This window comes from Castanea sativa, chromosome 3, assembly GCF_040712315.1.
Source record: "Castanea sativa cultivar Marrone di Chiusa Pesio chromosome 3, ASM4071231v1".
NCBI lineage: Eukaryota > Viridiplantae > Streptophyta > Magnoliopsida > Fagales > Fagaceae > Castanea > Castanea sativa.
The window spans coordinates 41,545,157-41,557,869 of record NC_134015.1 but is presented as its reverse complement, the minus strand read 5'-3'; positions in this window follow the sequence as shown (position 1 = coordinate 41,557,869).

Below are 12,713 nucleotides of genomic sequence, written 5' to 3'. Positions count from 1 at the left end.
ATACACACTTTATTGATTGGCCCTCTTTAATTAAGAAGTCTGACTTGGCCATTCAACATAAGGTATACTAAGCTTTGCTTTTTATTTAGCAAATTAATTATATATAAAAGCCTTTGAGCAGTTTTTTTTATTTATTTTTATAATTGAAATAATGTTCATATCAATTTTCTAGCCAAAAAAACCCCAAGTTCTTATATTACACGTCAATTATATATAAAAAAAACGTATCTCTCCTTTTTTTGTTTCTCTTTCACCTTTTTCTTTTTTGTATGTGTTCAGCTCTATCAAAAATAAACCCAAGTTGATATAATCTATAAATATAAAAAAATAAAAAATTTAGAAAGTGTAAGGAGAGGTGGTGCCTAATTTTATGGGATATGGAGAAACAGAGTGAAAAAAAATTGTTTTTTTTTTTTTCAATTTATCTAAATTTTAGGAGTTTTATTTAGACTCCATGTCTATGAGTCCATGCCTCCATGGCTTAAATAGAGTCCACAAATTAGAGTTCATGGCTTAAATGGTTTGGAAACTCCTTAAATCTATACTATCTATAACAGGATTCCCCTACTTGGATTAGACTTTTATGTGGTTCAGAAATACCCCTATACCCTACGTTTAATAAGGGTAAAACTTGGGGACAATCTGATAAAAAATATATCTCCAACTCCATTTAAAATGCTTATAAAATAGGACACTCCTACTAATCCATGTTTTCAAAACAAAACTTATCCAAAATTAAAAAAAAAAAATCTCAGTCCAATTTGTATATTTCCTTCAAGACCATGTTTCAACTTTTTTTTTTTTTATTTTAATTTTTAGTTTATCATGACTCCCCAATTTCTTTTATTTAATTTTTGAGTTGTGTCATAATCTAAAAATTGAGATGAATGAAAAATTGTGACACTAGATAAAAAAAAAAAAGTCTCGTCACACATGCAAAGCACATGTGATGAGGCTAATAATAGTATAAATAATTTTGTAAGACTTCTTTTTTTTTTTTTTTTTTTTATAGGTAAGAGTTAGATGTGTACTTAAATGTTGATCCTTAAATTCCGATTTTAAAATTCTGCTATGTGGCTTTTTTTCTTATAAGATGAAAAAATATTTTTTTAATTAAGTCGTCACATGACAGAATTTAAAAAAATAGAACTTAAAGAAGAACATTACTTAAGGCACTGTACATCAATTTTGTCCCCTTTATTTATTATTTATATATATATATATATATATATTTCTCTAACTTGTTTTCAAATAATAAATACCAATCAATCAAAATGTAAAACATAAGTTTTTACAAATGAACAACGGAAAAAAAAAAAATAGAGGTTTTTTAAGCTGCGCGTTCGACATGCACAGAACATGGGTATGTCTCGCGTAGTAGCAGGTGATCATACTTATTTTTGACCTCTTACCTAGGAATCTACGACGTGGGAACTTGGGATTTGGGATTCATTTTTCGGTTTGAAGCTTTTGAGGGAATATAAAACTGAGAAACAAACAAACAAATATAACCTACACAAGATGCTAATTGTTCATGTCGGACACAACATGTTAGTTGTGATTCACTGATGTTGACACTTAATACTTGACACTTGTCACTCGTCCTCTGCTTCGTTCCGAATACTTCAACAATAAATTTAGATTAAAACCAATAATATCCTACCATCTAGTAGTTTATTTGTGCGGTTAAGCTTTCTAATAATCATCTGTTGCTCAATTACCTTTCAACTATAAAGTCTCTTATCTTCTAGTAGGTATGTATCGCAAGGATGAAATTTTATATTCTAGCAAATGAATGTGACGTACATTGATCAAGAATTCAAGATTGAACTTTTTATCGTCAACAAAGTTAAAGCTACTTTAAGTTGAGTGGATACTTATTTATTTATTAGTTTTTACTATTTTTTAATGCAGTTAGAGTCACTAGATTTGTCCTTAGCATATGCATTTCAACACCTATTAACAAAAGCCTTAAACAAAAATAAGAAGAAATGCGATAAAATTACTTGCAGTTGAATGGTCACGAACTCAACATATCTATTAAAGTCAAAAATGAATTCATACATGGCCTATAACCATAAGACTCGTCATATCTGCACTTGAGTGAAGCAACTCAATAGGGATGACCCTAAGCCTAGGCCCTACAGCCCCTAACTAGAGAAAGGCTCTCAATACGGGGTGATAAGTGATTTTTTATTTGACAAAAGCATGTGAGTTGTACATATTTTCCTCTACTTTAAAAATGTCCAAATAAAAAAATTCAATGATTTTATAGGCATTACAAATTTTGCTACAGAATTAATAAATTGATGTATCATCAATTATAAGAAGTATTTAAATACTTATTTATCATCATGCTGATGCTACCAATTACATTCATGGTCAAATATAAGTTTGCCGTAGTAGTATCTTCCATAGAAATTCAACACAATCACTATTTGATGAATTAATTATATTAAAAAGTAAATTTAAAGAGGAAAATAAAAAAAAATAGAAAAATCATATTTTAAAGTGATATTTAAATATATAAAAACTCATTTATAATTATTATTTTAGATCTCAAACTATATTAAGCAGTCACCCTCGCCCTGCTGCAACTCAGCATCGTTGGTTAGAAAATTATGGTATTTACTAATAAAGAAAGATTAGGGTTTAATTATGGCGAGGGATGAGAATGGATTGATTGGATCATTGGATGGTTTGACTTACCGAAGATGACAGGAATTAGATGTGACTTAGCAAAAGACAAGCTTGGGTTGAATTAGTTTAAGAAGACGTGGCATATGAAAGAGATTCAGATGCTGATGCTTTGTGCGAAAATTTTTAAGTAGTTTATGAAAACAGTGAAATAATGCTCTTTTCTGTCATATTTATGGTGGACTTTACTATGAACTTAATTAGCGGACCTCATTATGAATATGAGAGGAGAGAGCACAATTCTCTATACTTCGAAGGTACTTAAGAATTATTCTGTAACAAGTGTATAGTAGCTTGACAAGTGGAAGTGGTAATGAAAAAATTCAAAAAAAAAAAAAAAAAGGGTAAATTAAATGGTTTGTTGGTTTGCATAATTTTTTTTTCAAATGAAGTCTCATGGGATGGAGAACTTTACGGACTTTGGAGCTTGCATCGAAGTTTGGATTCGAAGCCATTCGAGAGATTTCCAAGTCTTGTAACTAATGGTCATAGTCAACTCATGAAACCGTTTTATGAAATATCACTCTATCATTTGGTGAGTTAAGACTTAAGAATTGTACAAGGTGCGGTGCAGACGGTCTTGAGTTTTTTTTTTTGGGGGGGGGGTTGGTTTACTTTGCACCTACAGGGTGTTGTCAGCTCATGCTTGATTGCACCTCAGTTGTGAAGGGGTGGGAAGTGGGAACCAATCTACAAAAGTTGCGGTGTACCATAATACCATTACCATACCTGTTTGATGCGGTTAGTTTGATCAATTCTTCCATTTTCTTAAGAACTAGGTGCAATTTTGTAAACACCCCCAAAACCAGACCATAATCATTTAAAAAGCAAATATTCCCTAAAAAAAAACAACAAAAAGAAAACAAACAAATTCACAATTTTTCTAAAAAATATATCCCATTTTAAATCGCAATACATAAACAAATCTTGTAGAAAGCATTACAATTTGCAAGGAGGAGCATCAAAAGTCAAAACCTGTTCGATTTTGAGTTACATATGTGATTGTGATCATAGTTTTGAGTTTGTGTTAAAGGGCATGTTATACTTCTGTTTAATCCTTTGTCTACTATATTTTACAAAATTAATAGGGCTTATATCATTGTTATATATATATATATTATTGAGAAAGTCTATAGACACAAAAAATTCGACACATGTTAATATGACAGATTGTTAGTGGTAAGTAAAAAAATGAAGTTAGTAATGAGCCTAGAAAAAAACTAGTACAAGCTTACCAACTCATCTATTGTAAAAATGTTGTCACGTTTTTCTGTGTATGTAGCTTTACTCTTCTTCCAATACATGAGCAAGTCTCAACAATAGACTTGACTTGATCAACCTACGAGGGTTGTAAATATGCTGAATTTTGTTGAGTATTAAATGTTCAAGCTTGGTTTGTCAACGAATGTAAAATGTTCAAGTTTGGTTTGAGCTTGAACCAAGCTTGCAAACAGTATTTGAGCTTGAACTTGTCAGAAAGTCCAAAAGTTTAAGCTCATCTTAGCTTGATTTATTAATCAAGCCAAGCTTAAGCTCAAGCTCAAGCCCAATATCAAGCTCAAGCCCAATATCAAGCTCAAACTCAAGCTAAATATTAAGCCCTCAACATCAGGTTCCAATACAAGTTCATTATAAAGCTCTCATATTAAGGATATTATCAAGCTTAAACTCAAGCTAAATATTAAGCTCTCGGGATCGAGTTCTAATACAAGTTCATTATAAAGCTCATATTAAGTAGATTATCAAGCTCATTTGGTTTGGATGAGTGCTCCTCCAACATCCAATTAATTAAAGGCTTAATACAATACTGATTAGTTAATTGTTCAAGCTCATATTAATCTTATTACCAATCCCATAAACCTGCCTAAACTCATGTTGTTCTTATATCGAGCCCTACATAGACGAGTTTGTTCATGAACAATTTTTATTTTTATTTATTTATTTATTTTTATCTCTCTTGAGCTTGGCTCATTTATTAAACAAGTCAATTAAAACTTAAGTTTGGCTTATTTTATAAATAAACAAATGTGAACAAGTTTTTTTATCGAACCGAGCCCGAGCTATTTATGGACGGCTTGGTTCATTTACAACCTTGTAAACCGCAACTTATTTATTTGTTTATTTTTACTCTCTTTGGATTTGGCCTCTCTTCGTATACAAGAGTGTATATTTATAAATATTCTTAAATCAAGTCTCATGCTCATAAACATTTTTATGAACACATTTGTGGGGATAAAAGGCCTAAGATGCGTTTTTGGGCCATGAGCTGTGTCCGAGGATGCTTACTTGTTCGAGGACGGATTGATGGTAATAAGGATATCAAACTTAAAGGCCCATGAGCAAACTGTTGCGAAAGAGGTTAGTGGAAGTAGTTCGAGGAGGGGTATCTCCTTGGCTAAGTGAAGTGAAGGTTAGATGGTACGCCATGTTGACTAGAATGATATTTTAAAAGGTCTTATGGATAAAGATATGTTTTACACGGGCACAAAGAGGAAGAACGGATGAGAAATATCTTAGAGAAAGCTGCTACCACCGCTTTGAATGCTTTATACCTAAGTCTCTGGTTTCATTAATGAGAAAATGATATCTGAACAATGATTTTCAGCCTTACAACTATTACCTAAAGACTTCAGGAAGGTGCTGATGGGACAAATATCCATGTTAGTTGCTTAGATTTACACGTGGAGAGCAAGAATGAATGGGAGGAGGTATAAGAAGGAGGGAGGTCCCGAAGAAAAGGGGATCGAGAGATAGAAAGAGAAAACACTTTAGACTGGATATTTGTAATTAATCTTTAAAAGAGGAGAAAGATAAGCATCTGGTCCTCGGCTTGAGTTTGAGGATAAGTTTCATCATATAAACTCATTCATCCTTGTTGTTTTGTAATCTTGGGCCATTGTTATTATTGTTTAAGCTCATTAGAAACAAGATTTCTGATCTATAAATTTTTTGTATTGGGCTTTTTGAGCCTATACCCTTCTTCTTGTTGGGCCTAGGTACGAATTGTGACCTTACAACATTATTTTATGTTTGAGCTTAATTTGTTTAATAGTTAGGTGATTGTGTCTAAACTTGAGCTTAAAATTGCCTCGTTTTCTAACAGAAATAAACTTTTCTTGAATTGACCTCTTGTTTATAAATGGTTGATTATTGTGTAGTCTTAATTATAAAGTCCCATGAAGTATCTCAAAGTCTTTGAAAAAGCTCTATGTGAAGGGAAGGTTTGATCCAATGCTCTGGTGCATAAGAGCATTGGACCCAAGCCAATGTCAGTTATTTTTCACAATCCGAATTATTATCATTGAACTTATCTCTAATATAGGATTTCGTGCAAATAAGAGAGGGATGCTTACATTGAAATGATATTGGGCTATTGCATGGTGCTAACATAACGGGTCCACACAATTATGTGATTTGTGAATCTGTGATAAACTAGAATGGGATTGTTCTTGTCATGACTCCGTATGAAACAAGAACAGGCCCACTAGTCCAGGACATTAATTGGAATGGACCAAATTTGACAAAGTTGTACAATAGTGGAACATTTATATCGTTTTTTGGTTTTGTTTTTGTTTTTGCTTTGTTTTTTCCCCACTCCAAAATTACATTCGAGTGACAAAATATCTAACTTTGGACACCGTTCCGTCCTATATATATATATATATAATGTCAACTCATGTTATGCAACGTTTAATTTTAACAAGTAATATTACATTATTTAATAATTTTTTTGAATTAATACTTTGAAAATCTTGTCAATGAATTATGTTATACTTTTATATATTTTTTAAAAAGTATACAAAATTTCATATTATTTTGATGTTATTTACTATTCGATGACTAAACCCATATTTTATACATAATTTTAAATTATAGAAACATAAAATTTAAATATTTTATAAATTAGGTAGTTATTATTATTATTATTATTATTGATAATGCAAAGAAAATCAGTAGGCTGGATGCTCCGGACTTGAAAGGACTACTTGCTCTTTCGATGGCCTGGAAAAGAAAGCAAAGTGATCAAAGGTGACCGGGGTTGCCGGCCAAGAATCCTCTGATGGCAAAGTTAGTTTTTCTCTCTATATTTTCGGAGTTCCAACTTTTTGGGAAATATAAAGCGTATCTTCGTTTGGTTTGAATGAACGTTTATATAGTGTTCTAATAGACAGTTATCACACTTGCAACCTCCCCTGGATTCAAGGAGGTGTAAGGATTTAAAGATAACTTCCATAATCGCTTAGGAGTTATATACTTCTCACACAACGGTTACTGGAAGTTATACGTGTAATAAGGAGTTGTAACATTACACTTGGAAATTTTCCTAAGTGTGACAGCCTCGTCCTAGGATCTTCTTGTTGAGCGTACTTAGCTTAGAAATAAGGGTCGTTCCTCCTATGGACGAATTTTGTTCAGGACGAGCTTCGCAACTCTCTTAGGACGAGGCGACTCGTTCCCTGGTCATGCGAACCTCGTCTAAGCTTCTTCCTTCATGGACGAGGTAGTTATAGGTAAGGTTTCTGGGGTTCTTGCTTCACTGGCTAAATCGCGGACGACCTATATGGACGACGTCGGGGTTGGCACTCTATCGTACCCTATCAGTTGCCCCCTCGTCCAAAGGTCGTCCAGAGCTCTTGGTCTTTGGACACATGTTTCCTTGTTCATGATCATGAGTCACCCCATGTGTCACGATCTTGATGGTTGAGTTCCATTGGTTTCGAATTGTGCCACGCGTCATTACTATGTTGGTTAACCGTCGCGTCGATTTGTGTTTTCGAGGAAGTTGCCACGTGGTTCTTCCTGATTGAGCACGTCATTCCAGGTTCCATTTTTCAACGCCTATAAATAGTAGATTTCCTCCCATACCCTTTGCATTTTCCAAATTTTCTTGTTTGACGTTCCTCGTCCATCGCCTCGTCTAGAAGTATTCCAGCGTCCCTAGTTTCCCTTCGTCTAGAGCCAGGTATGTTCTTTACACTCGTCTTTAGGTTTCCCTTAAATTTCCACAATGTCTGAAGTTTTTTCTTCGTCTAGTAATAATGTTAATAAAGAGATAGACGAATACCACAACTCAACTAGGTACAGTGGCTCTAGTAGTAATAGTAGTAGTAGTGGGGGTAACACCACAGATGAGTACGTTTCTGGGGTTCCCGGGGTTCCCTTAGAAGTCTTTCAAGAGGAATTTAGGACGAGAGTGGCGTCTGGGTCTGGGGTTGGTCCCTCCAGTGCACCCTCGTCCACTCCGAAGGACGAGGTTGAGACCATTTATAGCTGTGCTGTGGGGGTTCCTGCTAAGACAGATGAGAAAAAATTAGCATCTCTTAGGAGCTGGTATCAGATTCCAGACGAGTTATATCCTAGGTTGGCCGTCCGTGATGAGTGGTGTTGTCAACCTCATTTTGGCATAGGAATTTACGAGGCCTATCTCCTAGGAGGTCTTAGGTTGCCTCCCAATGCATTTGCTAGGGAGTTGCTCACTAGATTAGGTTTAGGGTTGTGTCAGTTCAATCCCAATACATGGAGACTCATCGTTTCTATGCAAATTTTGTGGAGAGAGGTTTTTGAAGGGGATTGTCCCCTTACCGTGGACGAATTCCTTTTCTGCTACAAACCCTCTGAAATTAGCCAATCCCGTGGCTTTTATTAATTTACAGCCAGGAGAAGAGACTGTAGGATAATAAAATCATTGGTCACATCAGATAGGAATTGGAAGACGGAGTTTTTCTTTGTCTCTGGTTTTTGGGCAGGATGCCCTGTTGAGGTGGGCAGGGATCCATTTGCCCTATATACAGGAGAGTTAGGGAACCTTCGTCCTGAAAGTATGCTTATCACTATCATAGTATTACCTTTATCACACGTCGTTCTATACTAACTAATCTCCTCGTCCTTACTGCAGGTGTTAGAAAGCCGTCTTTGAACAAGTTTTATTTGGGATGTGTTCAAAAAGCTCGTCTTCACCCAGAGAGGGACTTCCATTCTTTGGTTACCCTTTAACACCTCGCTACTTGGGGACTTGGCCCTGAGCCCTCTCTAGAAGCCCTAACTCACGAAATTACAATCCGTCGACATAAGTTTTTTGCCCTGAGATTTCGTTATTTCGTTCGTCTTGCCACCGCCATTATCATATTATTATATATACATATATATTGATGATTTTTTTTTTCCAGGAATGGCTACTATGAAAGAGAACAAGGGCAAGGGAGTAGTGGACCAGGCCAGCAGGCAAGACGTTGAAGCTCGGGCTCGTCCTGCGGTAGGTGATAAGAGAAGCCTGTCGAAGGCTATTAATCTTGAGAATCTCCCCAGCCGTCTGAAGGAGGAGAGAGCGAAGCATAGGTGGTCGTCCAAGTCTGGGGTCGTCACTCCTATTGTCCCAGTTCCTCCTCCATCTCAGTCGCCGTCCATCTAGATCCTGGACGTGGAGTCGTCTGAGCCCACTCATACTCCTCCATCCAAAACTAGTGCTCCTACCTCATCCCAGCCTCATTTGGAAGTTGCTTCAAACCTCCTCGAGAATGAGGACTTGGCCTGGGAGAGGTTTGAGAAGGCAGTTTCTGGCGAGGACGTGGCTGCGTGCTATAACATGTCCTTGAGAGAGTTTGAACACTCAGGTGTCCACGACCTTTTCAAGGTAATTACTACAAACTTCTCCTCGTTCTTTTTCTTTTCGTTCATATCTTCCTCGTCATACGCTTCTTTCCTTTGCTTTATACGAAAATTCATAATCACTAGTGTAGGCAATGTCGAAGTTCATAGCCGCGTCCAGACAGGCTACTGAGCTGGATAAGACGAGTCTTTTATTGGAGAGGAGGATACAGGAAGTCAGGGATGACTATAAAGGCTGGGCTGAAACAGCAGCCAAGGCTAAGGAGGAAACCAAGGGTTTGCTGAACCTCGTTGAAGAGCTGAGAGCCAACATAGTAGAGAAAGACACTCGTCTTGATCACTTTCAGAAGAAGACCGACGAGTTGAGCAATTCTCTTGAGAAGGCCAAGGAAGATGCCGTAGAGGAATTTAGGGCCTCAAAGCAATTAACCGACCTGCTGGACGCCAACTACGCAGCCGGATTCGAAGATTTTCGCATGGAGGCAAAGGAGAAATTTCTTGAGGTTGATTTCAGCTCTATCGTTCTTCAATTAGGGGGTGCTGCTAGTTCTTATCTTCAGACGAGTTCTGAAGATATCAACATTGAAGACGACGCCTCGACTAAGCTTGCCCAGGACGACCCCAATGCCGATGCCCTCGTTGCCTGAAAATATTTTAACTATTTGTTCAAAGTGTTTGTTTTATTTCTTTGCTTTGGTCCACTGTTTTTAGGACCTTTTTCAAATGTATTTGAATACAATTATTTTGTTCAACGTTTTTTGGACGAGTCTATTAACAATTGCCTTTTTAAGGCTTACTTTGCAGGGATTTTTGGACGTTGGTCGTCTACCCTTGTTTTAAGTTTCGATGAATATATACTTTTATCTAGTAATTGAATTTTATTGTATGGACGAATCTATGCTCTGTTTTCACCATTAGATGTTATTGGATTTCAAATAGTGAGCACTCTTAAGTGTTTTATGGTCGTCCACGAATTTTTCTTATGGATGATCTACTTATGTATGGACGTCTTTGTTGACCATTTTAATGTCTAAGTGTAACTCGTCTCAGAAATGGCAATGATGATCATGCGTCTTTTTCCTCGTCCATGGGCTAGATAGTTGGCATTCGTCTTTTGTCTAGATGTTTTTAGTGCTTTTTCCTCGTCCTAGAGTTTGAGCGTCTTGGCCAGATGCTCGTCCATGGACTAGCTTCACTGTATGCCTTTTATGCCTTAGCCCCCTTTTTTTTTTTTTAAACTTTATCCTCGTCTTGAGGAAATCTTATGAACGTTACATCCCTGCATCCAGAGATTTTCATTCGTCTTAGGGTTTTGCCTCCCTTGTAGGTATTATTATGGGAGTTATATTTGTGCATAAAATACACTGAAAATCCAAACCATATTATTATATGAACATTGCCCACAAATATGGCACATGCTTAGAAGCTAGTGCCTTAAGAAAATACTTAAATACATAACCTCGCCTTTCATAAGCTAGTCTGTAAGTGGTGCAAAAGTTTAAGAACTAGTGCACTTTTTATTCTCAATACACACCATAGTAGTAATAAGAACACAACAGTAAACATAAGCGAACACGTAGACCATAGCTGTAACGTCGTCATTGACTTCCCTCGTCCCTGCTTATCACTGATAGTACCTCCTTAGGTGCTCCACGTTCCAGGGATACTCTAACTTCTGCCCGTCCAGAGCTTCCAAGTAGTAAGACCCCTGCCTCTTGCAGTTGATTACCTTGTAGGGTCCTTCCCAATTGGGTCCCAATTTTCCATGAGCTGGGTTCCTGGTTGCCAAGGAGACTCTTTTGAGAACAAGGTCCCCAACACTGAACCGTCTGGGTTTCACCATGGCATTATGCTGTCTAACCATAAGATTCTTGTATCTTGCTGTCCGTTGCTCCGCATTCATTCTTACCTCGTCAATAAGTCGAGGTCAAGACGAAGTTGTTCCCCATTCTTTTTCTCTTGATACTTCATTACTCGATGATTAGCCATATGAACTTTCGCTGGTATGACGGCTTTACTTCCATAGGCTAGTTTAAAGGGGGTTTCTCCTGTTGGAGTTCGTACAGTCGTCCTGTAGGCCCAAAGAACACCTGGTAACTCGTCTGGCCATATCCCTTTTGCCCCATCGAGTCGAGTCTTAATGATTTTCAGCAGGGATCGGTTCGTTACTTCTGCTTGTCCATTTACCTGTGGATGGAAGGGTGAGGAATAGTAATTCTTGATTCCAAAATGTTTGCAAAAGTCCCTGAAGGGTGTGTTGTCAAATTGACGTCCGTTATCCGATACTAATACCTTGGGTACTCTGAACCTACATAGAATATTCTTCCATACAAAATTTTTAACGTTTTGCTGCGTGATTGTTGCAAGAGGTTTGACCTCTACCCACTTGGTAAAGTAATCAATTCCTACCACCAAAAATTTCATTTTTCTGGTTCCCATGGGGAATGGACCTAGGATATCCAGTCCCTACTGTGCAAAGGGCCATAGGGCCATCATTGGGGTCTGGTACTCTGACAGTTGTCTAGGGACATTGCTATAGCACTATAGCACTGACACTGGTCACATACCTTGACATAGGCCTTAGCATCTGCCTGCATTGTAGGCCAATAGTAGCCTGCACGGACGACCTTATGGACTAGTGATCTTGCTCCGGAATGATTTCCACACGCTTCTTCATGAATTTCCCTCAGAACATAGTTTGACTCATCCGGAGCCAAGGACCTTAGGTAAGGTTGGGAAACACCTCGCTTGTACAGCACTTCGTTTATGAGGACATATTTGGCTGCCCTTACCTTCAACTTCCTAGCGTCGTCCTTGTCTTCTGGAAGCCTTCCATCTTTAAGATATATTACTATTGGACTCATCCAATTTTCTCCCCCTCCTATCTGCTGTATGTCCGGAAAGTCTATGCTCGGCATATATTGGACGTTGTCGAACTCGTCCGTAACTCCTCCTGCCGAAGTTGCTTTCGCTAAGGCATCTGCTTCCATATTTTCCTCCTTGGGGAGTTGAACAAAGCTTACTGCTGAAAACTTTCGTGCAAGCCGTTTTACTTTGCTGAGGTATTTCTTCATCCGATCCTCCTTGGTATCACACATTCCATTTACTTGGTTGATGACTAGCTGAGAATCTCCTTTGATTATTATCAATTCCACCCCTAAGGACTTAGCCAATTCCAATCCTTTAAGTAGAGCTTCGTACTCAGCCTCGTTGTTGGTGGTTTGATACTGTAGACGGGCCGTGTACTCTAGTTTGTCACCCTCTTGGGACACTAGTATGACTCCAATCCCTCCTGCATATGGTGTGGACGATCCGTCTACATTAATAACCCACTTTTTAACTCCTTCGTCCTTGTCCAGCTCATCCTGGCTGGGGGTGAACTCTGCGATGAAATCTGCTAATGCCTGCGC